The 24,410-nt window shown below is 42.2% G+C and overlaps 1 protein-coding gene across 4 annotated transcripts in view; it reads right to left on the reverse strand.

The window, feature by feature from the left end:
• Positions 1 to 18,848, reverse strand: part of LOC137377078 (DENN domain-containing protein 2B-like) — a 565,382-nt gene extending 546,534 nt beyond the window's left edge. For 2 of the 4 annotated variants that reach the window (XM_068046347.1, XM_068046343.1), the window contains exons 1-2: positions 18,671 to 18,848; positions 3,934 to 4,070 (exon numbers count right to left, since the gene is read on the reverse strand). The gene's annotated coding sequence lies outside the window, so the exon portion shown is untranslated. Of the gene's footprint in view, positions 1 to 1,305; positions 1,356 to 3,933; positions 4,071 to 18,670 lie in introns of all 4 variants that reach the window. The other 2 variants (XM_068046344.1, XM_068046345.1) reach the window with 2 other exon arrangements.
• Positions 18,849 to 24,410: the final 5,562 nt, after the last annotated feature.

A 24,410-nucleotide genomic window follows, 5' to 3' on the forward strand; every position in this document is an offset into this window, starting at 1 on the left:
TTGGTAGGAAAACTAGAAACATCATCTATACCTTAGAAAATAAGAAACTGAATGGGGTTGAAGTGAATTCAGGTCAAAAAAATAATTAAAAGCGGTATCACAAGTCTGCAAAGCAATTAGAAATGCTAGCAAAGCACTGGGATTTATTCTTAAGGGTACAGAATTCAAAAGCAGTTATGTTAAACTTGCAAAGGATTCTGTTCATGCCTCACCTATGAGTACACATTTCTGATCTCCTTCCTATAAAAAGGACATAGAAGCAATAGAGAAAGGTCGAAGAAGATGTATAAGGATTGTACCACAACTGAGAGATTATAGGTATCAGGAAAGATTGAACAGGTTGGGTTTTTTTACTTTAGGAAACAGAAGACTTAGAGGTGACCACTTGTGGGAGAATCCAAAACTAAGGGTCATACCTGCAAGATGGTTACTAATAAATCCAATTGGGAAATACGGAGAAGTTTCTTTACTTAGAGAGTGGTTAGAATTTGGAACTCACTACCACAGGAAGTTGTTGAAGCTAATAGCTTTGATGCTTTCGAAAGGAAACTAGATGATTACGTGAGAGAAAAGGGAATGGAGCAATCTGCTGAAAGGCTGCGTTGAGGTAGGTGGAATGGGAGCAGACTTGTACAGAGTATAAACACCAGCACAGACAAGTTGAGCCGAATGGCCAATTTTTGTGCTGTATATTCTTTGTCAAAAAGCTGTATGAATACCGATTGAAGGATAAGCACAAAAAATACAATACTCCTGGGCCACTGTGGCCATGAAACTATCATCTGTGGAATACAAGTAGTCAGTGCTGTATAGGGTGGATTGTGAAACTTAATAATCATTCAATTACCTGCAGAAGTTAGGGTGATGTTCACAGAATTTCATGTTCCTGCATGTTTTCACTGTAATTACTTGCCTCCCTTAGGACTTTAAAGGAGTCAGCTAAAGCCCACTTCAATGCAAATCACACATTGATTGTTGGTAGAAGTGGACTTGATCGTCTGACTGATTTCTCTTAGTTCTTCAAAATTAGAGCATTTTCTTCACTGCCATTTGCTCAAACCTCCCTCTGGTGGCCAGATGCAAACTGACAATCAGCTTGCAAAGTCAGAGAGTTTACTTTCCTCTGGTAGCACTCCCTTTCACATATTCACATTTTTTTTTGTTGCACTATTTTAACACAGTCATTAACCCATTTAAATAAGGAAGTGCTATGAAATAAACTTTCAGCAGTTTTCCTCTAATATAGGCCCATATTCTGAATGGTGTCTGCTGCACATATTTGGGTAGTTTCAATGGTCCACTTACCATTTTTGATTGGTGTCAAGGTTAAGAGTGTCACTGACATAGATCTGAAGCTGCAGATGTAAATGATGTGAGCAACAAGAATAAAATATAATTAGGACTTTTTTGTGAAAAGTATCCATTTTTCATTCCATATAGAAAAAAAGACTTGCATTTATAAAGTGATATTCAAAGCCTTCAAGACATCTCAAAATGTGGTACAGCCAATTACATACTTTTGAACTGTAGGCACTGTTTAATGTAGGTAACATGGCAGCCAATTTGTGCACAGCAAGCTCCCACAAATAGCAATGAAATAATGACAAGATAATCTACTTTAGTGATGTTGTTGAGATATAAATATTGGTCAGGACAGTAGGGAGAACTCCCCTGTTCTTCAAAATAGTGCCAAGGGATTTTTTGTGTCTATCTGAGAAGGCAGATGGGGTCTTGTGTTAATGTCATCCAAAGCATGTCATCCACTTCTGCCAGTGCAGCACCAACTCAGTAATAAGGCTATAAAAAAAACAAGCGCTTGGGTTTATTTCTAGAGGGATAGAATTGAAAAGTCAAGAAGATATGCTAAACTTGTGTCAAACCTTGGTTGGACCACAGTTAGAGTACTGTGTACAATTCTCGTTGCCAAGTTATAAAAAGGATATTGAGGTACTGGAGAGGATGCAAACAAGATTTTCAAGGATGGTGCCAGAACTGCAAGGTTATGCCTATCAGGAAATGATGAATGGGCTAGATCTCTTCTCTCTTGAAAACAGAAGACTGAAGGGTGACCTAATTTTTTTTATTTGTTCATGGGATGTGGGCGTCACTGACTAGGCCAGCATTTATTGCCCATCCTCAATTGCCCTTGAGAAGGTGGTGGTAAGCTGCCTTCTTGAACAACTGCAGTCCATGTGGTGTAGGTATACCCACAGTGCTGTTAGGGAGGGAGTTCCAGGATTTTGACCCAGTGACAGTGAAGGAAGGGAGATCTAGTTCCAAGTCAGGATGATGTGTGACTTGGAGGAGAACTTGCAGGTGGTGGTGGTCCCATGCATCAGCTGCCCTTGTCCTTCTAGGTGGTAAAGGCCGTGGGTTTGGAAGATGCTGTCTAAGGAGCTTCGTGCATTGCTAATAGAGGTCTTTAAAATTTAAAATTATCAAAGGTTTTGATTGATTAGACAGAGAGTGTTTCCACTTGTGGAGATCAGCAAAATGAGGGGTCATCAGTATAAGATAATCACCAAGAAATCAAGGCAGGAATTTTACGACCCCCCGAAAGAGCGGGAAGGTAATGGGGTGGAGGGGGGGGGGGGGTAATAAAATAGAGCGGGAAGCTCGGGGGGGCCCTTTCTGACCCGCTTCCGCCTCCGCTGCCACTTTACGCAGGGTGGCGGTGGAGGAAAACAGCCTTCCCACCCCAGGCCAATCAAGGCCCTTAAGTAGCCACTTAATGGCCAATTAAGGGTCTCCACCTGCCGCCATGGGGATTTTACCATTGGCAGGCGGGTGTCCCAGGCCCGGGAGAAGCAGCCTGACAAAAGCAGGTGGCTTTCTGATGGCCTGGGGTGGGGGAGGGGCCTCATGATCGGGCACCCTGTGCCTGATGGAGGGCTGCCTCCGCCACGCCAACATCCAACACGCACCTCCCCGTCCCCCCAATCGACCACCCTTGCCTCGCTGGGGCCCAACCCATGACCTCCGGCGAAGCAACAAAAACATATCTGCGTTCTGGGGTTCCCCGACATCTTCGTCACGAAGCTGGGCTGCAGTCCCACCAGTCGCCACCAGTGACGCTGCTGGGACAGATTGCTGCTGGCCTGCTGATTGGCTGGCAGCTCTATTATGCGGGACTTCCTGCTGCAAGCGAGTGGAAGTCCAGCCTCATAACACTTAAAGGCCGGGGACCTGCAAAATGCAAGTCGGATCCCCAGGCCAGGCGGAAGCGCATTCACCACCAACTTTTCAGTCGGTGGATGGCTGCTGTCCGGCAAGGGTAAAAATCCCAGCCCAAATTTCAGAAGAAACTTCTTTATCCAGAGAGAATGTGGAACCGCTACAACAGGGAGTGGTTGAGTATGGATGTATTTAAAGGGAAAGTAGATAAGCATATGAGGGAAAAGGAAATACAGGGTTATGCTGACAGATTTAGATGAGGAAGTATAGGTGGAGGCTCGAGTGAAGCATAAATGCTGGCATGGACTGGTTGGGCCAAATGGCCTGTTTCTATGCTGCTGTATATTCTATGTACTTCTATATAATTCTACTGCATTTAAGTGTCAGCCTAGATTTTGTGCTCAAGTTTCTGGACTGGAACTTAAACCCTCAAACTTTTGGCTCAGAGGTGAGAGTATTACTACTGAGCTAGGGCTTACAATATATTAGATTTTAATGTATTCTTCAAAATAAGTAACTTTGTTCCAGAACACCATATTATAAGTACAAACTAAACAGCACATTTCTCATTTCTTCCCTCTATAACCTGATGCCAACAGAACTGAATTGGCATTTTGTGACATACATGGTGCTGCAGTTCTCAGAGGAATAATTCAACATATTACATTCCAGGTTTTTTAATAAATCCTACCATATATTAAACATATCTCAATACTGTTATCCTCATGTTGCTTGGAATTTAATTTCGCTGGGGTTTACCTGAAGCTGATTTATGACAGTTTGATGGCGTCTGTTGTCTATCGCAGCAGAGTTTCTGTGTTAAATTTAATTTGTGACTGTTAACATCTGCTCTCTTGTGTTTGTGCCAATCTGTTCATACGTGACTTTCAGGTACTCTGTAAATAAAGTTATTTCAGTTCATTTAAACAGACCTGTTAAAACATCAGATTTAGTTAAGCACAATATATAAACGACATAACTTCTATCTGAACACCTCTGGGAGTTGTGATATATTGTGTTTGCCAAGCTCATAAACTCCTTTTCCTGTTCTGGATTCCAACACACTGTAAAAATGAAGTCAAGCCTTCACCCTTTCCAGTCCATAACAGTTCTCAACTGAGATCTGCAATTGGAATCTATTACAAATTGAATAAAGACACCCACCTGAAACATTGATCCTTCTTTCTCTTCCAGATGCTGGCTGACTTGCTGTGCTTTTCCAGCACTTGCTGATTTAATTTAAGATTTCCTTTCATAAACTAAAGCCAACTATCCAATGCAGAGTCTCTCCATTGTTTCTTATAGCCTCACATCAATCCCTATGAATTACTATGAGAAGCAGTTTGAAAAGACGGTGGCACAACAATCACAAAGGAGCCCCAAAGAAGAATTTTTTAAAATTAATTTCAAAATTTTACACTGATTTACATATTTATACAGTTGTATACTTTACTTACATGATATTTAAAAGACTGTGCAATGATGTAATGAAATTTGCTACGTACAGAAAAATAGAGTTACAACAACAACTTATATGTATATAGCACCTTTAACGTAATAAAACATCCCAAGCTTGGTCAAAGAGGTAAGTTTTAAGGAGTGTCTTAAAGGAGGAAAGTAAGGTAGAGAGGTGGAGAGATGTAGGAAGGGAATTCCAGAGCTTAGGGCCTAGGCAACCGAACGCGCGGCCATGAATGGTAGAGCAATTAAAATTGGGGATGCTCAATAGGCCAGAATTAGGGGAATGCAGATATCTCAGAGAGTTGTGGGGCTGGATGAGAGCACAGAGATAGGGAGGGCAAGACCATGGGGAGATTTGACAACAAGGATGAGAATTTTAATATCAAGACATTGCTTGACCAGGAGCCAATGTAGGTCAGCAAGCACAGGAGTGATAGGTGAACGGAACTTGGTGCAAGTTAAGACATGGGCAGCAGAGTTTTGGATGATCTCAAGTTTACGAAGCGTAGAATGTGGGAGTCTAGCTGGTAGTACATTGAAATAGTCAAGACTAGAGGTAACCAAGGCATGAATGAGGGTTTCAGCAGCACATGAGCTGAGACAGGGGTGAAGTCAGGCTAGGTTATGCAGGTGGAAATAGGCGGTTTTAGTGATGGGATGAATGTGAGGTTGGAAGCTTACCTTGGGGGCAAATATGACACAAAGGTTGTGAACAGACTGCTTAATCTCAGAATGCTGCCAGGGAGAGGGATGGAATTGATAGCTAGGGAACAGAGTTTGAAGTGGATTCTTAAAACAATGGCTTCAGTCTTCCCAATATTTCATTGGAGGAAATTTCTGCCATCCTGTACTGGATGTCAGATAGGCAGTCTGATAATTTAGCAACAGCAGAGGAATTGAGAGAAGTGATGGTGTGGTCGTGTTGTCAGTGTACATGTAAAAACTAACGCTGTGCTTTTGGATGATGTTGCTGAGGGGTCGGTGTGGTCAACCATGTAAAAGGCGCAAACAGGTCAAGAAGAACGAGGAGAGAAAGTTTACCTTTGTCACAGTCACATAGAATGTCATTTGTGACTTTGCTAAGAGCTGTTTTGGTACTGTGGCTGGGTACGGTGCACAAGATTCAAGGTCAGAAGTGTTTCGTTGGGAATAGGCAAAGAAAATGTGGGAGTACCAGGGTAGGGAGGGCAAGAAGTGACTCTCACCTTTCCTCCCATATCAATCTGCCCTTCTCCCTATATTGATGGGCTCAAGCGAGTTTTTGTTGTATGAGCCTCCAGGAATGGAATCTGGAATCCCAAGGAGCAATATTAGACAGCAAAGTAGTACTGCATCCCAGTCCCAAAGACTCCCTTCAGCCAGTGCTCTGCAGAAAGGAAGGTTTCCTCACACAACCTGCAGCACAAGTACACAAGTCACACAAGTGCTCTCAAGTTTGTCTCCAGTGTCTATGAATTTGCAACAAGCTTATTAGCCATCCTCAAACTCAAACCGCATGCATGCACATACATCCAGGTTGTCTAGGAGAGAAACAAAGATTAGAACATCTCGTTTGCACTAGAACAAAACCACAAAGTGGCTAAAGCAACTGACTGACTCCAAATAGACTACTCACGCTGCAGTCAGTTCAAAAAGACCTGTAGTTCCAGTAATGGGCTCTTCAGTCATCAACAGATGCACCAGAGGATCTGAGAAACTTATGATCAAGTCATTCCCAATTCAAGCTATAATAATATACACACACAATAGCAGTGCCTTGTAAAATATTATTTTAATACTGTTTATAATATAGTGCAGCTGGTTGCATTTTGCAGTAATGGATTGGTTTAGTTAGATGCAGTAGTAGAATGAAATGTTGAATGAGCTAAGATTACAAACACTGATGAGATAAGTGGATCTAGATAAGCTGTCAAATCAGCCAAAGTGCATCTGCATCCTTTAGAAATTATGATGTAGGCATAGCAGTCTAAATATTCCAATTGTAATGGCAATGGTAGCCCAGTAAAATGAATGTGGAACCAAACATAAGCCAGCGTACTTTAACAAATTACTGTAGCTACTGCATTTAGCATTATTTATGCGAGCCGTTCCAGGCAAGGACTAAGTTTAGATTGTGCTCATTATAGGGACTGGGATAATTTATTTTTATATACGAGGTACACGGGTAGCACTTGCGAGTTTTCATCCAAAATAATATGCTTTCATTTATTCTCTCACTTCAGAAATATGTTCCGGGTGGGAACTTTTCCATTGCTTCTTTAAGCTTGCTACGCACCCTCTATGATGGAGGGTACATCTCGATAATTATCTCTTGGGCCTCCATCAGCATCACACTTTGACTGACAACTAAGAAGTTATTGAAAATGGAAGCATCCAGGTTTCACTCTAAAACTCACGTGTGATGAATCCCTGGTATGAAATCCCTGGACTTGGTGGATGATGAGCCTAGGGAAGGGAGTGCAGATAGTCTCAGTCATCTCATTATCAAAAAGGAGGTGGTGTTGGGTGTCTTGCAAAGCATTAAGGTAGATAAGTCCCCAGGGCCTGATGGGATCTACCCTAGAATACTGAGGGAGGCAAGGGAAGAAATTGCTGGGGCCTTGACAGAAATCTTTGCATCTTCATTGGCTACAGGTGAGGTCCCAGAGGACTGGAGAATAGCCAATGTTGTTCCTTTGTTTAAGAAGGGTGGCAAGGATAATCCAGGAAATTATAGGCCGGTGAGCCTTACATCAGTGGTAGGGAAACTATTAGAGAGGATTCTTCGGGACAGGATTTGCTCCCATTTGGAAACAAACGAACTTATTAGCGAGAGACAGCATGGTTTTGTGAAGGGGAGGTCGTGTCTTACTAATTTGATTGAGTTTTTTGAGGAAGTGACAAAGATGATTGATGAGGGAAGGGCAGTGGATGTTGTCTATATGGACTTTAGTAAAGCCTTTGACAAGGTCCCGCATGGCAGACTGGTGCAAAAGATGAAGTCACACGGGATCAGAGGTGAGCTGGAAAGATGGATACAGAACTGGCTCAGTCACAGAAGACAGAGGGTAACAGTGGATGGGTGTTTTTCTGAATGGAGGGATGTGACTAGTGGTGTTCCGCAGGGATCAGGGCTGGGACCTTTGCTCTTTGTAGTATATATAAATGATTTGGAGGAAAATGAAGTTGGCGGACAACACAAAGGTTGGTGGAGTTGCGGATAATGATGAGGATTGTCAGAGGATACAGCAGGATATAGATCGGTTGGAGACTTGGGTGGAGAAATGGCAGATGGAGTTTAATCCGGACAAATGTGAGGTAATGCATTTAGGAAGGTCTAATGCAGGTGGGAGGTATACAGTAAATGGCAGAACCCTTAGGAGTATTGACAGGCAGAGAGATCTGGGCGTACAGGTCCACAGGTCACTGAAAGTGGCAATGCAGGTGGATAAGGTAGTCAAGAAGGCATATGGCATGCTTGCCTTCATTGGTCGGGGCATAGAGTATAAAAATTGGCAAGTCATGTTGCAGCTGTACAGAACCTTAGTTAGGCCACACTTAGAATATTGCATGCAATTCTGGTCGCCACACTACCAGAAGGACGTGGAGGCTTTGGAGAGGCTACAGAGGAGGTTTACCAGGATGTTGCCCGGTCTGGAGGGCATTAGCTATGAGGAGAGGTTGGAAAAACTCAGATTGTTTTCACTGGAACGACGGAGGTGGAGGGGCGACATGATAGAGGTTTACAAAGTTATGAGCGGCATGGACAGAGTGGATAGTCAGAAGCTTTTTCCCAGGGTGGAAGAGTCAGTTACTAGGGGACATAGGTTTAAGGTGCGAGGGGCAAAGTTTAGAGGGGATGTGCGAGGCAAGTTTTTTACACAGAGGGTGGTGAGTGCCTGGAACTTGCTGCCAGGGGAGGTGGTGGAAGCAGATACGATAGCGACATTTAAGAGACATCTTGACAAATATATGAATAGGAAGGGAATAGAGGGATATGGGCCCCGGAAGTGCAGAAGGTGTTAGTTTCGGCAGGCATCAAGATCGGCGCAGGCTTGGAGGGCCGAATGGCCTGTTCCTGTGCTGTACTGTTCTTTGTTCTTTGTGAGGCACACACTACCACCCCATGACACATCACATTAGAACCCTGATGTGCTGCACTGTCACACTGCTCACCTTTCCTCAGGCATACACAGCTAATAGTTTTATCACAGGAAAAGCCATTGGGTGACTGTCTTTGTGTTGAACTGAAATACTGAAATCAAGGCTACATTTGGTTCATTTTACCATCCTACCATCAAAATCATCGGTTCTGGATCAGCAGCATATTTTTTTCTTCAGTATTTCCACCAGACTTTCTCTGCTGGAATTTTCTTTCCTCCTGTGACTCCCTCACTTGAGTACAGTTCCACAGGTGGCCTGTTGTCCTGGTACCTTGTCCAGGTGGCCTTTTTTTCCTGTGTGATGATGAATGTCACCAGGTGTCCATAGAGGAAATCACAGCCAAGCCCAATGTTGTTCTCAGCTGACATTCACACAGGCACCTCCAGTAGGGAATGCCTATCAGGATTGGGACCTCTGGCTAATTTTCTCCTCACTAATCCAAGAATGCGGTGGCCAATTATAGCATCTTATATCTGAGATCAATTCAGCACGGGAGTGACATAACAATGGTTTTCATGTCTGTCTATTGACTAGCTGTGGTATATGTTTGCATTAACACTGATAGAAACGATAATGACATCCTCATATGCGACCATCCTGTTATTTGCTTTCAAATAAAATGCTCAATTGTGCACAGAGAATCTCTTTTGCAAAAGTACATATTTTTTCAATTGCCACACTTGTGATAATGGTGCAATGCAGCCACAGACTGCACTTTGAAAGCCAGGCCCTACATGGGCACAAATAGGTTAAGGAATTGATTTACATTGGCACAGATGCAGTAATAATACATTGAATCATGAACAGATGGCTCTGAGCCAATCTAAAGTAAGCCCTGATTCCCAGGGAGATTCCTTCTAATTTATGATGATGGATTGTTTTCCTTCAGTTATCCAAACATTCTTAAATATACTATTTTTTTCTTTCAATTTGCTCCTCTACTCTGTTGAGAGCACCAGCTTATGCTGCATATGGTTCCACATGTACAAAGTACCCTCCAGCGCCATGCCAAAGTGCCCATTCTTCATATATGAGCATTGGTGATCTATTCAATCATAAAGGGCATCACAGCCAAGTTTATTCCTGATCGCCACATGAATGCATTTCCTCCAGGAATCACTGGATGCCGATCAACAGTATAAACTATGTCTGGTTTTATCTTCTCCAAGTCCAAGTGTGCTGAGGCCAATTGTAATACTATGGCAGAGCTACCAATCAGTAACTGAACCTGAGACCTGCATAGACTATGCCACTCAGCACCATATTGGATGAGGCATTTTACAACTGAGCCATCCAATGCTCCTTTATTTTCAACCAGCATACTCAGAGACTCAAGCACACAATTAGAGAGGAAGTCATATCTCCCTGACAGCTTTCCTACCTCACTGCTGATTGCTTTCCAACACAAAAAGGGAATTTTTGAGATAGTTTTCTTCTTGATATTTGTGTGCCGATAAATATCAAGGGAAATAACAAAAATTACATGGCAATATATTACTTCAGTTGCACTGGCAAGGAAGTGTAATTATAGCACAACAAGGTTACATAGGCTGTTTCCATTCTTAATGTGGACGTAGGAACTAACTGTTAAAAAGTTGACAGAATATGTATGCAGAAGTAATATGTTTAATACATTAAATACGTCTAGATACATCTGCCAAAACCAGCATGAAGCCAACCTCACAGTTCATGTCATCTCACAACCCATTGTTATGTTACTATCTTTTAACACTTTCCAGCTATGTATTATCCTTTATGTAACACATTAAAGCATGTTGTCTAACATAGTAAACTGTATTTTATCCGTCTCTGTCACACACCTCATCTATGTGCTATTGCATTTCGATAATACAATTTAACCTGTATGTTATCCTGTGTCTGTAATACCTGCAGCCTGAGTGTTAACCTGTGCATAATGCACTCAGGTCAATGGCTGGGATTTTACAGGACCCATTAGCAAAGGGAAGGCGGAACCAGAAGCAGGTGGAGAAGGCCCTTCCACTCCAACTCCCATTCCTGTAGCGATCTCGTGCCAGCTAGCCAACATGAGGGGTGGCCAATCACTCAGCGGCCGGAGGTGGGCGTTGAGGTACCGGCCGCAACGTCATCTGACATGGAAGGAAGTGGTGGCAACATGTTTAAAGGGCCGTCAGCATCCGAGACCTGATGCAAATGTCCTTTGCTGCTGCACTCATCCCTGCAAACATCCTCTAACATTGAACTCTTCAACCACCTCGGATGAAATCCACATTTACCTCCCTCTCTGGTTCACCTCCTTGCTGGAGGACCCTCCTCCTGAATGAATGGTGCCCATGGCACTTGGGCACTGCCATTCTGACTGCCAGTAGCTGCTGCTGACATCGCCCCACCCCCCAACCCCCTCTCCAGCAATTCCCCCTGCTAGGACCCACTCAGTTCAAGGGCAATTAGGGATGGGCAATAAATGCTGACATCCACATCCCACAAACGAATAAAAAAAGGACAATGGCATCGGGGTGGGGAGCGGTGGGGAGGGGGTGCTGAAGCCCAGATCAATGGCTTCCAACTCCTTCTTACTTACAAATGAAAAATGCCTCACGTCACGGCTGCGGAATGCAGCAATAACAACAGCTGCTGCCTTATTGCTGCCCTTTAAAACCACCCAAGGCTTTGATGCCCCATACCCCTGTGTGCTTACTGTTAAATTCAGAGGGGCCTGTAAATCATGCTCTATTGCCTCATTAACTATCTTAAATGGCTGTCAATTGCTTATTTTGAAACAAGAAGCAACCCACATGGCTTTCCGTCTGCCACTCATAAAATTTGGACATGGTGTGATGACATTGGGGACTGAGCCAACGCCATCCCACACAATTTTACAGACCCTGCCTCCATTGCTATCCATTTCTGAGACGTAAGATCCCGTCTTTGTTTTATTCTCTCTGTAACACACTCCTGTCTGTGTGTTAGCCTATTTTTCAATCCGGCCATGTGTCTGTAACTCACTATAATCTGTGCCTCATTGTCTTTCTGTTCCAGGCTGTGTTAATCCTATCGCTGTAACATACTCCAGCTTCTGTTATCCTATCTCTCTAACAGGTTCCAGTTTGTGTGCTAACCCTATGTCTGTAACATACTCCAACCTGTGTTGTTATCCTGTCTCAAACACCTGCCAGTCTACCTGCTATTCTTGACACACACTGACTGGAATGTGTTTCCCTGAATGTAACAGATTCCAGAGTCTGTACTTCCTTGCATATAGCACATTCCTGTGTATCAGATGACCATGTTACTCTCCAATGATGATATCACAATATGCTCTTAGTCTTCATGCAGATGCAGCTCCTCAATTATATGTTACCATTTCTGTATTACTGAGACTAATGCAGATAGAAAAATAGAGGAAGAAAGAAAATAGATAATAATGGTGCAATCTTTGGTCTTTGAATTACGGAAACATAGCTATGATGTCATGGTGACTAAACAACCACCTATGTGTAATTCTGTTTTACATAACGGAGCAACATAACGACAGCATTAAAAACCTTCATCTGATTTTCTTGGGCTTTAAAAACTGCAGAAGTATTCATCAGAATTATATATTTTCTAATTAAAGTGTTATGGATAGAATGTGTCACAATCAACCGTGCTTGGACAAATGCTTCTACTTACGATGCTATATACTCGATGAGTGCCTCCATTTGTGATTTATTCCGTCAACCTCACTATGTGACGATAACTTTCATATCACATGGCTCACCCTGGGTATGTGTTTATACCTCCACACATGATGTCATAAAACACTTAAATTTATTGTAAACGATATATTAAGCATGCAATATAATTATTTACAGGTAACAGTTTATGCCAGTGTATGAAGTTGGGGACAAGGTAGGAAACATTTTATCTGTGATAAAGCCATGCATACACAAGGAAATGGATGAGGGATGGAAAATTCAAAGCCCCATCCATCTGCCATTGCCACAAGAATATGGAGGATATAATCTCCTGCTATGAATTCATATTTTGTACCTTCCTGCAACTTTCCATCATATCTTGGGGAAAGTAATTGGTGCCCAAACCTAGCTTTTATCTCTGTTCATTTGGTCTGTATCTGTAATTTGACTAAGGGGTTCAGATTGTTTATAAATAGAACATGGAACTTCTGAGAGTACTTATAATGCAGTAATCTAATCAAGCTCAATGCTTTATACTGAGAATAAAGGGCCTTTGAGAATGCTGCTAAAATAATAGTCTAATTGAGGAATTTAGATGGTTTATATTGTAAATAAGAGGTATGTCTAGGTATTTATAAGGCAATAATCTAATTGAGGATTTCAATGGCTTGTACTGAGAATAATGGACCTGAGAGAGTGATTATAATGGCAGTAATTTAATTGAGGAGTTTGGATGGTTTATATTGAGAATAAGAGATACGTGAGGGCATTTATAATGTGGTAATCTAATTGAAGGGTTCAGATGTTTGTATTGGAAATAAAGGATTTGGAGGTGTGAAGTGGGGTGGGGTGGGGTGGGGTGGGGTGGGGGGATAAAACTGCAATTGTATCCAAGGTTTGAGCTGGTTTATATTGAGAATAAGGGAAAACTGAGGGTAATTATAAAGTGGTAACTTAATCGAGCTATTAGGATCACTAGACCGTTTAAGAAAGAAGCTCAGTTTACATTTTTATTTTGAACTGAAGATTAAATCACTGCCTTAAAACTACTCCAGTGTAATTGTTAATCTTTATATCACACTCTATAAGGATGATGGAATGATTTTGTTCTTAGTCTCTTTTATGACAGAATTAGACTTTTGCTGGGGCCCAATGACAGCTAGTCCACACTCTATTCTGTTAAAAAGTGACAACATTCACACTGAAAGATTAATAAATGTAACATAATTACTGTGAACATATAGTTATAATCAAGTTTATGACTAGGAATTAAAAGCAGTAACATTTACAACATAACGTTAGTAATTATTGTATAGCAATTCCATTAGTAAAAATTATGGTCTGTATATATTAGAAAGACTTGCACCCTATATAGTGCCTTTCGTAACCAATAGACATCTCAAAGCACGTTACAGCCAATGAAGTACCTTTTCAAGTGCAGTCACTGATGTAGCATAGGAAACACAGCAGCCAATTTGCACACAGTAAACTCCCACAAAAAGCAATGTGATAACAACTAGATAATCTGTTTTTGTGATGTTGATTGAGAGATAAAGATTGGCCAGGACACCAGGGATAAGCCTGCTACTCTTCTTTGATACAGTGCCATGGGAACCTTTACATCCACCCAAGCAGGCAGATGGGGTCTCAGTTTAACATCTCATCTGAAAGATGGCACCTCTGACAGGGCAGCATTCCCTCAGTATTGCACTGGAGTGTCAGCCTTGAATTTTGTGCTCAAGCCCTGGAGTGGGACTTGAACCCAGAAGCTTATGATTTAGAGGTGAGAGTTCTACCAACAATGCCCTGGCTGAATAATAGATAAATTGAATAATAGATGTCCTATGAGTGATTTCATCAAGGTGTTCAATTGTCATTATGATCTTGCAATCCGTCCCGTAAAACCCCATTCCGTTTTAGATTCTTGATATTACAAAGTGGGTGAAAGTAATGTTTGTCTATTTTCACTCTATTTTTCTGGTAATGGGTTTTGGATATTAAAGCCAAGACACACAATTCAATGTGCTGATGATGATATTAATGTTTATTAATAATTATAATGAAAACTGTCCAAATTCAGTGATACATTATCTACAACTGATTACTCGGAAACACAGTGTATGTTAAGGTAAATTTTGTGAAATCCTGTGCCATCAATGGGGTCTTGTCTACAGCCAAAGCAAATCAAAAGTTACTGCTCAATTAGCTTTGGTAACTAACAGAAACCAACATCTATGAGTTTTCCTTTCCTCACTGTATATTTTAATGTGATATCATTACAAATGAGCACTTCAAAACATTCCAAAGTGCTTTGAGATGAGGTGAAGTCATGAAAGGTGCGACACAAATGTAAATTCTTTATCATAAACTCAGTTATGCCATCAACACCACTTTCATCAGATATACTCCATTGTCATTTAAAAAAAAATTCATTCAGGGATGTGGGCGTCACTGGCCAGGCCAGCATTTATTGCCCATCCCTAATTGCCCTTGAGAAGGTGGCGGTAAGCTGCCTTCTTGAACTGCAGCAGTCCATTTGGGGTAGGTATACCCACAGTGCTGTTAGGAAGGGAGTTCCAGGATTTTGACCCAGCGACAGTGAAGGAATGGTGATATAGTTCCAAGTCAGGATGGTGTGTGACTTGGAGGGGAACTTGCAGGTGGTGGTGTTCCCATGCATTTGCTGCCCTTGTCCTTCTAATTGGTAGAGGTCATGGGTTTGGAAGATGCTGTCTAAGGAGCCTTGGTGCATTGCTGCAGTGCATCTTGTAGATGGTACACACTGCTGCCACTGTGCGTCGGTGGTGGAGGGAGTGAATGTTTGTTGATGTGGTGCCAATCAAGCGGGCTGCTTTGTCCTGGATGGTGTCGAGCTTCTTGAGTGTTGTTGGAGCTGCACCCATCCAGGCAAGTGGAAAGTATTCCATCACACTCCTGACTTGTGCCTTGTAGATGGTGGACAGGCTTTGGGGAGTCAGGAGGTGAGTTACCCGCTGCAGGATTCCTAGCCTCTGACCTGCTCTTATAGCCACGATGGCTATTCCAGTTCAGTTTCTGGTCAATGGTGGCCCCTAGGATGTTGTTAGTGGGGGATTCAGCGATGGTAATACCGTTGAATGTCAAGGGGAGATGGTTAGATTCTCTCTTGTTGGAGATGGTCATTGCCTGGCACTTGTATGGCGTGAATGTTACTTGCCACTTATCAGCCCAAGCCTGGATATTGTGCAGGTCTTGCTGCATTTTTACATGGACTGCTTCAGTATCTGAGGAGTCACGAATGGTGCTGAACTTTGTGCAATCATCAGTGAACATCCCCACTTCTGACCTTATGGTTGAAGAAAGGTCATTGATGAAGCAGCTGAAGATGGTTGGGCCTGGGACACTACCCTGAGGAACTCCTGCAGTGATGTCCTGGAGCTCAGATGATTGACCTCCAACAACCACAACCATCTTCTTTTGCGCTAGGTATGACTCCAGCCAGCGGAGGGTTTTTCCCCTGTTTCCCATTGACCTCAGTTTTGCTCGGGCTCCTTGATGCCATACTCGGTCAAATGCTGCCTTGATGTCAAGGGCAATCACTCTCAGCACACCTCTTGAGTTCAGCTCTTTTATCCATGTTTAACCAAGGCTGTAATGAGGTCAGGAGCTGAGTGGCCCTGGCGGAACTCAAACTGAGCGTCACTGAGCAGGTTATTGCTAAGCAAGTGCCGCTTGATGATACTGTTGATGACACCTTCCATCACTTTACTGATGATTGAGAGTAGGCTGATGGGGCGGTAATTGGCCGAGTTGGACCTGTCTTGCTTTTTGTGTACAGGACATACCTGGGCAATTTTCCACATTGCCGGGTAGATGCCAGTGTTGTAGCTGTACTGGAATAGCTTGGCTAGGGGCACGGCAAGTTCTGGAGCACAGGTCTTCAGTACGATTGCCGGAATATTGTCAGAGCCCATAGCTTTTGCAATATCCAGTGCCTTCAGTCGTTTCTTGATATTACGCAGAGTGAATCGAATTGGCTGAAGTCTGGCATCTGTGATGCTGGGGACTTCAGGAGGAGGTCGAGATGGATCATCAATTCGGCACTTCTGGCTGAAGATTGTTGCAAATGCTTCAGCCTTATCTTTCGCACTGATGTGCTGGGCTCCCCCATCATTGAGGATGGGGATATTTGTGGAGCCACCTCCTCCAGTTAGTTGTTTAATTGTCCACCACCATTCACGGCTGGATGCGGCAGGACTGCAGAGCTTAGATCTGATCCGTTGGTTATGGGATTGCTTAGCTCTGTCTATTGCATTTTGCTTACGCAGTTTGGCACGCAGATGTCATGTATGTTTCTTTCATCATTTTCCCAATATTTTGAAATCAGAGGGGATACTGCACTGTTATGATGTTGTCCCTTTCCTGGTAATGTCATGTTGCTATAGTTATGATCCTGTAATTTTTTTGGAGGGAAGAATGCAGTGTGCCTTTAAGGCTGGAAAGGGAGCAGTACTGCTTTAAGGCAGCAAGCTCTAAAAACTGAGTCAAAGAGTGCATTCTCCTTGCCTGGGATACAGCCCTTCAGGGCCAGAGATCGAGAGATACATTGTTACAATTTAATTTTGAACTGGCTTATAGTGAAAACAGACTGTTCTAACTCAGAGACACAGACAGACAGCTGGACCAGCATATACTGAAGGAAATGAGAGCTCTCTCTTGGTTTATTTAAACCCTATTTATGATACTCTCAGAATTCTAATGTCAAGACAGATTAATTTCTTAAAAGCAAATAACCAATTCCTTTAACTACTGAACTGTACTTGTTGAATCCATCGCTGGAAGAAGAGAATCATTTCAACTTCTGAACTAGACCACTACTTTTTTTTCCCCATCGGACAGTTGTGAGGACTTCAAGCAACCTTGGACTATTCCACATAGGAAGATATCTTAGTAGTGTTTCAGAATTGAGTTTTTCTAATTAAACAGTTAATTTGTTGATCTAAAGACACCTGGTTTGGTTAGCCTCATTCAGGGGTTAATAGATGATACAATTTGGCTGGGTCTTTCTTTAACTTGGAAAGTTTAAAATGATATGTTAGTCAATCTGTGGAGGAATGGGATTGAATTAACAGTGCGTTTCTCCCACCACAATCAGAATCGTATATTTTGATTGGGGGCTTTGATTGGAGCAGTCGATCGTAACACTATCATTTCCTGAAAAACAGTATCATGCTTCCCCTCTCCTGCATGCAATGCCATTAGGTTGCCCCTCATTGACTACAATTCCATAATGCTGACCCTCTTCTGATAATACCAGGTTGCAGCTCTTCTGGCTGCAGTATGAAGATGTCACTGTAAAGTCATCAGTAGTTCTTTTCTCAGAGGGTCAGTTGAGATCACAATCCCTGCAGAACTAGCCTTTCAAAATTTACTTACAGTCATCACGAGCGCTGAGTGTCCTAGGCTGCGAGTGCCAGATGATAAAAGCCATCATGTCAGGAAATTAAGGCTGATACATTGATTCTGCCTTGAGATTCAAGGTGCTGAGGAGACATTCCCTTTTGCACTCACCTATCACTGCGCCCTCTAAACGATGACTGTCTGATTATATTGAGGTCGATGTTTGTTTTCTTTGCATCAAATCTTTCAATTAAAGTGCAGAAATTACACTTCCTTGCCTGTTACAAAATTTAGAAATGTAGATTGTCCAGAATCGCTTCAGTGTTGTGCTATAATATTCACAGCAAACACACAACTCAAATAAGACACAGACATATCGTATACACATATACCCACACACTGAGATGCACGCACTCAAGACAACTCACACCATAAACTCATAATCCGACTCTGTCTCTTAGTTGTGTTGTTCACACCCTTCAGTGTTATTTAATTCGGCGACTGCATCATTTTTTTCCCGTTTGTGGAAATAAAACCGATCCAGCTCGTCTGATTAATGAAACGCGCCGCGATCAAAAATATTTGACGAGAAAACACTATGCTTTCCAAAAAATATTATACAATAGTTAAGGAAAAGCATTATATGTACGTGCAGAGGGAGAGAGTTCCTAGCTAATTAGTTCCTAATACTTTACAGATAGTATAATATATACATATATAACAATATATGCAATGATTTCGGGGGAAACACATCAGAAAAAAAACTCCACCAAATAAAGTGTCATATTTGAACAAAGCAGCAGCTAGCACGTGTTATGAGTTCCAAAAGAGATAAAAATGTGGAATCAGCTCCTTACCGTGCATTTTAGCAAAATCTTGGAATTCTTGCAGAAATAAGTGTTCTTTTTTAAGTTCGTTGCGGATAGAGCCCCTCTGCCCTAATTGTGTTCCAGAGTTTTTTTTTGAGAGAGAATGATTAAAGACTCCGGAAGCGGTGACGGAGCTCCTGTTATTGCTGTGAAATTTTAAATGGGATAAAGCCTAAGGCGCAATGACCGGGAGGGCTGAGCTCTCATCTGAATTTAAGGAAGAGCCAATTGACCGAGAAGAGCGATTCCTGTCGCTCAGTAGGAAGGTGAAAGTCAAGGAATCAAACAATTTCCATTTTTGATGGGACGAGGGAAGGGCAGAGGTTTGCACCATGTAATAGTTTCATTACACACAGAGGAACACTCTCCAAAGGCTGGTGTTAACAATAAGATGCTAAAATCAGCAATATGTGGTGGATTTAACTCATCCAAGAAGTAGGCAGCAATTACGATTATTACGAGAGAGTTTCAGAAACTGGCCAGATTATCGATACCACTCCAACTCTCTGTGAAATAACAAAAAAGTTTTAACTGCATTTTAAGTCCAACTATCAATGATTTGTCTTTGTTTCCAAAGAAAGCCTTTAACTGGATAACGTATTTGCTGCTTGCAAGCTTGTCATTATTCGGGCAGTACGTGTGTTTTAGACTCTGCTGGTTTGACTAATGGTGGTTACGTTCTATCGCCCTGGCTCTGTGAATGTGAGGAAGTCATGAACAGAGCACCATAAGTACATTGGTTTTAGAAGAGTCCGAGACTCAGCTTCGTTATTGTTGCGTTCTTGTGTTAGGTAGAAACTGCAGGAGTGCCATGTCCTGTGACTGGGACGCCCAGATATTCCAAAACCCAATCCCTCCCAGAGCATGTGGTGAGGGCGCCATGCCGTGCTCAGGCTGGGCAGCTGCAGCAGAAAGAATGTCCTGTCTTCCCTACCCCAACCAGCCACACGAAAACAGCCTTGCAACAGAAGGGTCTTCTATTGCCAGATTTTCTCATTGTCATCTAATTTAATTTGTCCCTGTCATTTTCCCAATCGACTGCTTCCCTTTATTTTAACTTTACAATTGCTCGTAGAATGACTGAAGTATTGAAATCTCTCAAATTACAGTAATTTTGATTTAAACATTAATAGCTTGCTTTTAGCAGAATAAGTCTCTGAGCATCTTTGCTTATTCTGCTGAATAGGTAAATTGATTTGTTCTTTGAATCCTTTGCAATAATGTCTAAACGTTGTGTTTGACGTTTTGATCGATTATAATTATAACTTAGAATTTCGAAATATAATTATAACTTGGAATGTTTGAACACAGCTCAATTCTATTTCATTTATTGACTTATCCTTAAATAGGTCCACAAATATTGTATTTCATGTCACAATTTATTATAAGAACAACGTTCTGTAAGTGAATTGCAATTCAGTCTTTTCCCAGGAAAGCGTTTAGGTGGGGAATTCTAGAATATCCTCCCAGGGACAATGAAGGAACAGTAATATATGTCCAGGATAGTGTGTGGCCCGGAGGGGAATATGGAGGTGATGTTATTCTTGTCCTTCATGATGGTAGAGGTCACACTGGAGGAAGGTAGCTTCATAGTCAGCTTTGTGTTGTTGCAGTGAATCTTACAGATTTTGTATACTAGACACAAAGCATTGGCGATGGTGAAGATGGATACTGAGTCTGGTGGCAGGAGAGCCAATCAAGAAAAATGATCTGTCCTGAATGGTGCTTCTTGAATGTTATAATGGCTGCCGATGTTCAGTCAAATGTTAAGTATTCCATCACACTCCTGACTTGAGCCTTGTAGATGGTGGACAGACATTGAGGGGTCTGTAGGTGAGCTGTCCTGCTCCTGTAGCCACAATATTGGTATTGTTGGTCCTGTTAAGCTTCTGGTTAATGATGACCCTGAGAATGGTGGGGATCTTGGCAATTATAATGCCACTTGAAGGTTAGAGGGAAGGGCTTGAGCTTTTTCTTGTTGGAGATCGTCATTGCCTGGCACTTACGTGATGTAATACCTGCCACGTGTCTGCCCAAGTATGGATGTCAAAGTTCTTCTATGGGCTGACATATGCTGCTTCATTATCAGACGAGTTATGAATGGAGCTGACATGGAATCATCAGCAAATACCTTACTCCTGACCTTATGACAGATGGAAGATCATTGATGAAACAGCTGAAGATGGTTGAGCTTCCTAAGGAACTCCTGCAGTGATGTTCTGGGTCTTCAATAAATGTCTACTGGCAACCATGACCATCTTTCTTTTTATGAGGTATGACTTCAGCCACTGAACGGTTTTCCATTTGACTGCTGTTGACCTTAGTTTTGCAAGGGCTCTTTGGTGCCCTACTCAGTCAAGTGTTGCTTAGCTATCAAGGGCAGTAATTCATCTTTCCTCTAACAGTCAGCTCTGGAGCTGAGTAGTTCTGGCTGAACCTGAACTGAATGTCGGTGAGTGGGTTGTAGAGGAATAGATGATATTTATGACTTTTTCCTTCAATTTATCAATGATTAGGAGGACGCTGACAGTGCAGTAATTAAATGGTTGGGTTTATCCCTTTTTTGTCGATTGGATATGCCTGGGCAATCTTCCATATTGTTGAGGTGATGATAGTGTCGTAGCTGTACTGGACAGCTAGATCTGGTATGTAGGTTTTAGCACCACAGCCAGGATATTATCAGGGTCCATAGCCTAAATGGTGCCCAGTGCACTCAGCCACCCATTTAATGTTACATGGAGTGAACTAAATTGGCTGGACACTAGCATCTATGATGGTAGGGATTTGAGAGGAGGCTAAGTAGGATTGTCCACTGAATAATTTTGGTTGAAAACACTTGCAAACACTTCAGCATTGTCTCTTGCATGGACATACTGAGTTTAACCATGGTTGAGGATGAGGCTGTTCATGAAGCTTCCTCCTCCCAGTAGTTTCTTGATTGTCCACCATCATTCTCAACTGAATGCAGTAGGGCCGGAGAACATTACTCTGATCTATTGGTTGAGGAACCACTTAGCACTGTCTAAAACATTTGTTGTTTAGCAATAGAATTGGCCTCATGTTGTTTCACAAGGTTGGTATCTCATTCTAAGGATACCAACCTTGTGAAACAACATGAGGCCAATTCTATTGCTAAACAACAAATGTTTTAGACAGTATGTCTAGTACTGTTACTGCCAAGTCATTTTATAGTTCCCATTGAAGACTGGTCTCCTGGAATGATGGTGGAGTGAGGAATGAGTTAGGCCATGAGGTAATGGATTGTGGTGGTATACGATTTTGCTGCTATTGATGGTCCATCACACCTCATGGATACCTAGTTTTGGGCTGCAAAATCTACCCTTAGTCCATTCCACTTAGCACAGTGGTTGTTCCACACTACATGGTGTGGAATGTCCACAGTATGGATACGAAACTTAATGTTCACAAGGACTGTATAGTGGATTGTGTAATATCATAGATCGATGTGTCTGCAGTGGATAGGTGGTTAGGATGGTGTCAAGTAAGTTACTCCTTTGTGTTGGTTCCCTCACCACATGATGCAAGCTCAGCCTGGTAGCTATGTCCTTCAGGATTCAGTCAGTGCTGGTACTACTGAACCCTCTTGATAGTTGACACCAAAGTGTCCTACACACTGCACATTCTGTGCCATTGCTTCCCTCAGTACTTCCTCCAAGTGATGTTTAGCTTGGAGGAATACTGATTTGTCAGTCAGGGAAGCACAGTAGGAGATGATCAGCAGGAGGCTTATTTAAACCCCTTCGACCTAAAGCCATGAGACTTCATGGTGTTTGGAATCAATGTTGTGGAACCCCAGGGTCATTCCCACTTGATTCGATACTGTTGGACTATTTTCTTGTTCTAACTTGTCTCGTTACTTTAAACATCAGAGTACACACATATGCAGTTGTAACAATGCAGGATCAGGTCTTTATTAAAATATTACACTTCACATTTCCAGTCTGAGTTTTCAGGTCTTTATAGAGACATCATAATACACAATCCCAAAATGGGTTCTTAGGTCTATCTTGAGAGATCATACTACACAATTCCAGTATGACTATCTCACTCACATTTCTTATACCATTTGTAACTTTGAGCTCTACATTCCATGCATTCTACTAAATCATAGTACATTGATGGTACATAAAAGTGAGAACAAAATAACATGGAGCTAGCAATATGCACTTAGCCTTTTTTAAACTCTTCCAATCATCTTGGTACCATGGTTATATTGCCCTCTTAAGCTCATCCCATCATTTTATTACCATGGTTAAGATTAGAGATACAGCACTGAAACAGGCCCTTCGGCCCACCGAGTCTGTGCCAACCATCAAGCACCCATTTATACTAATCCTACACTAATCCCATATTCCTACCAAACATCCCCACCAGTCCCTATATTTCCCTACCACCTACCTAAATTGCCCTCACAAACCCTTTCCATCATTTTATTGCCATAAGCAAAAATGATTAAGCTAATATATTTCAGACCATCACAGACATGGCTGAGCGACTCTTAAATGTTGCACTACCCTCCTTGTCTGTGGAGATAGCCTTGCCTTAGGTCTGCTTACACAATGCATTCCATGCTCAGCAGTAAGCTGTTTTAACACACCAGGCGCTGGTCCCACAGACAGCCCAGGACATCAAGGTACTCGGGTAGTGTGAACTCTTGTTCCAACATATACCACTATGACCCCATCTATGATGGGTCTATTCTGTCAATGGGACAGGACATACCCAGGCATGGTGATAGAAGACAAAAACAAAATACTGCAAATGCTGGAAATCTGAAATAAAAACAGAAAATGCTGGAAATACTCAGCAGGTGAGGCAGTATCTGTGGTGAGAGAAACAGAGTTAACGTTTTAGGTCCTTTCATCAGAACTGGGAAAAGTTAGAAATATAATAGGTTTTAAGCAAGTGAACAGGGCGGGGTAAGGGGGGTGGAAATAGAACAAAAGGGAAGGTCTGTGACAGGGTGGAAGACAGGAGAGATTAAATGATAAAAGAGTAGGTGGTGCAAAAGGAGTGGTAATGGGACAAGTAAAGAAACAATAGATATCTAGAGGAGATGTGAATTGGCAGAATGATGAACAGCTGCCGTCCAAAAGCAAAAATGGGAAAAACAAGAGAGTAAAACCAAGAGAGTTTCCTTTGTTTCCTTTTCTTGGCTGGTTATGGTTTTCTCCTTGCTCAATATTTCCAGCATTTAATGGTGATAGTAGAGTCTGTGATATTAGTTGATATGATTCTGTGAGTATGACTGTGTCTTAACTGAGGGCAACATTCCCAACTGGGGCACTAATGCCCAGATGTTAGCAGGAGGACTTTTTAGGCTCAACTGGACTGAGATTGCTTAAGATCTGTCCAGATATGATGCCTATGACATTGCCAGTTGGTCTGTCCAATTTTATTTTCCTTGTTATTAAACTTTGTAGTGATTGTTTACATCTGACTGGCTTGTTCACTATTCCAGGATCATCCTGAAATGCAAAGATAATTCAGGCTTTTTGTCTCTACTGCAAAGTGTCTTCTTAGCCCCCTGTCTCTTTCACCCTCACCTCCAACAACAAGTGTAAGGAGCTCATGGACTTCTTTGTCACTAAAATTAAGACCATCTGATCAGCTGCCTCTGCCACCTTCCTCCATTCCCCTTGCCCACCGGGCCAAATTTCCTCTAAGGTTTCCCCTGTCTTAGTCATAAACTTGTATCATTCTGTAG

This window comes from Heterodontus francisci, chromosome 14 (genome assembly GCF_036365525.1).
Source record: "Heterodontus francisci isolate sHetFra1 chromosome 14, sHetFra1.hap1, whole genome shotgun sequence".
NCBI lineage: Eukaryota > Metazoa > Chordata > Chondrichthyes > Heterodontiformes > Heterodontidae > Heterodontus > Heterodontus francisci.